Source organism: Colletes gigas, unplaced genomic scaffold, assembly GCF_013123115.1.
Source record: "Colletes gigas isolate AHSC1104 unplaced genomic scaffold, ASM1312311v1 Colletes_gigas_Sc00006, whole genome shotgun sequence".
In the NCBI taxonomy this organism is placed as follows: Eukaryota; Metazoa; Arthropoda; class Insecta; order Hymenoptera; family Colletidae; genus Colletes; species Colletes gigas.
The window spans coordinates 4,863,030-4,866,682 of NW_025106635.1; positions in this window are offsets into that span (position 1 = coordinate 4,863,030).

The following is a 3,653-nucleotide window of genomic DNA, read 5'->3' on the forward strand; positions in this document are numbered from 1 at the left end:
TTTCCAAAATTTAATGAATCTTAGTCTCAGACCATAGATACATCGTTCAGAATACCTCTAGTGCCTCCCAATCTTTATTTTGTTTCAAGAAATCGCGAAAAATAAAATTCTCAAGTGATCTATACACCCATCTTTACGATCAACACAAAACTTTATTTCCAAAATTTAACGAACCCCAGTCTCAGACCATAGACACATAGTTCAGAATATCTCTGGTGCCTCCGAATCTTTCTCCTGTTCCAAGAAATCGTGAAAAATAAAATTCTCAAATGATCTATACACCTATCGTTGAGATTAACAGAAAACTTTATTTCCAAAATTTAAAGCAGAGGAATATCTCTGGGGTCTCTGAATCTTTCTCCTGTTCCAAGAAACGGTGAAAAATAAAATTCCCAGACGGTCTATATCCCCATCGTTGCGATCGATTTTGGATAAAAAAATTCAATCAAAAGATCAATTTTACTCGAATGAAATGATTCTTTGTCCTATACTGCGTTTTACGAGCCCCGGTTCTCGAACATGCATGTATGCAAAATAATACTGACGAACAGTGTTTACATTTTGCATGCAGATGGAGAGAAAACTAAGATGCACGAAGCCTCTTCGCATTATGGTGAGAACGGAAACGCAATTATTCTCGAAACCGGATCGTCGCAGCTCGTACGTTTTCCACGAATTTATTTGGAGCCTTTCGAAACGCATTTATTATTACGCTCTTAACGGTATTAATCACTAATACGAAACCGGTTTTCATCGATTTTCCGTCAGGGTCCAGGCGATCGTGTCTTTCGCGAAGATTTTTCGCGACATGGAATTCTATCGGATAATCGTGTTAACCATCGTCGATCGTAAATTACGCAGGTTCGTTTACAGTGTCTCTCGTAATTATTCAAACGACTCCGTTGAGAGAAGCATTATGCCTCCCCGGGACGATAAAAAATTTATTAATGTTTGTTCTTGGACGTTACAAGATTCGTTACGAGTGTTGGTTATTAATGAACGCGAGCGATTAGCGAAAGAAAGATGTGACGGTTTTTTTCTCTCGTTATCCGACTCTGCTGGAATACAGTTGCAATGTTTCTAATGACCAGCTACCGGCGATGTATGTTGTCAGACAAGTAAAGTTATTCAAGGTAATAAAATAACCGTGCGGTAGTACTTTCTAAATACATAATAAGCGCAATTTTATATACATACGTAGTAATAAAAGAAAAAAAAAAAAACAACACATAGTACAACGACTAATCTTCGAACAAGTTTTCAATAAACCTACGAGCTGTACATTTATTATTTTTTAACGAACTGACAGATACCTTGCAACCTTTCAGTATGGAAGTTATTAACTTAAGAAACGCTTGTACGTCTAAATTCCAATTACGCTGCCATTATGAATAATTGCTGGTATTGCACGCGCCTTTTATATGGAGTTAAACACATTCGAATTGTTATTATGATTTATAAGCTTGCTTGTCCGACGAATGTCTATAATCTTGCTTGAAAATTTAGGGTTGTTCGAACGATGTCTTTGATCCAGTTGCAGTCCTAATCGATTTTAATTATCTAAGCGGAAAATAGTGTAATGAGTTATGTATGGACACTGTTTTTGCCACGATTCTATTGATTTTGAAATTTATGTCAGTCGTATCAAGTGTGAACTACAAATACGAGTAAGAAAAAACACCCAGACGCAGAGTTATTTTATTGCTGTTTCCTATTGAATTAATCAACAGTGGGAATAACCTTAATGCTGAATTAATTTTGCAATGTTGGTTTTGATGATTATATCCATAGACGCGCAGAAATTAGATAGGAAAGAATCGTATAGAATTTGTCATGATTTGTCATGATTAAAACGATCTTACGAAATCCTACGCGGTCCGGGACGTTACATCTCGTCAACATAAATTTTGTTATTCATAGTCGTTCGAAGGTTATGCTGTTCTACGCCATTGATCCAGTACCGGTGTCTCCTAAATGACAGCCAACATAATCGCCGCACGAGAATTAACACATAGAATATATTACAATACATTCCAACGCATCACTTGTAAATTACTTTAATTAGAAATTATGATTCTATGAATAAAAGGAGTGTTCGGTAAATATTTGACTTCGAGGGTGGTAGTTTCGTTGATGTACAACTTGAAGTGTCACTCACTGACACACGGCTGGTACTTTCTAATTATTACATTGTATGACACTTCGATATTGAAAACAGAAAGTTTATTTTCAGACGATTATGCAGTTGATACGTTTTACGAGCCTGTGGCTAATTTCTACCCATAGAATCGGAACAATGGCGAACTAATATTCGACACAATATATTCGACTGTATAACTAAAGTTAAATATTTATGGGATACGTAGGCGGGGCCTCGAAACACGATAATTTCGTTCGAGCCAAGGACAAGTTGAGTTAGGTTAAATTGTACGGGGAGGGGGGTGCAGTGACGATTGCGAAGAAATTTTTACTGGACTAGAGTAATAGTTTATAATTTGTTCTAGAGAGTAAAATCTCCTAATTGGTGAAACGACATTGATGATACCTAATTTGTAGAATATGACGTTTTCAGTGTCATTCTACCAAATGCCATATATGCATCGTGACCTCGTGACAGATTTAATGTCTCAACATAATAAAGAAATCCTAGAACGTGTCGTTCTGTGGAAATAATTTTTTTAAATTGAAAATTACGTCAAATTAATTCATTATTCCGAGATTTTACAATAAGCAAACATCAATAGACGAGAGAAGAGTGCACAGCTTCCTGTGTATCATCCGCGGAGTAAACACGAGCTAAATATAAAAATCGCTTAATAATCGATTAACGTTCAACAACCATGCACGAGGAAAGTGTTTTATTGCCCCTTCGTCTATCAAGTTCAAGCTCAGTTTCGCGACTGTTTATCTTGGCAATTAAAAGTGATTTTATCGAACGCAATTACTTCATAGTGTCTAACTTATATCGCAGTTAAACGTGGCGCTAGAGCCTTTATCTTGTTCCACTTTTCTTAATGGCTATTAACTGCTCGGCAAAGATGCTAATAAAAAACATAATTGCATAGGATTAGGTTACGCTTGAATTTTATTTTAAATGTTTTCGAGCCATGAAAAACAAACGACCCATTTCAATATGCACAATATTTTATAATATGTAATAACAACTACGGTAGCAGACTAAAACGGTAGTGAAATAATTTCGACGACTGTTCGATTATTCTGCTGTAATATGCAGTCATGAATAAAGACTTCCAATCTTAAGAATCGATGTGAAAACGATTTTTTAATTTTCCACAATGAAAAATAAATAACCTACATTGTATGCAAAAAGTATCGCGAGATCAATTATTCGTCGGCGATTAAAAATTACCGGAATGCAAAAATAATGAAATACGGCACGTGGTTGTATAAACTTTTCTCGCCATTTCTCGATTGTTCAAGAAATTCACGTAAGGTCGACTCGTCAACCTTAATTAAAATATGTTAATTACCGTAAACCTTAGAATTATTGCGTGCAATCAACGCCTTTGAATAACAAGTGGATGCGATCGCATGACTGTTTCGATTAACCCCTTATCATTCACACTGATGATTATCTATCGATATCTATGCATCGAAACAATGAATTTCACTTCCTATATAGAATGAATAAA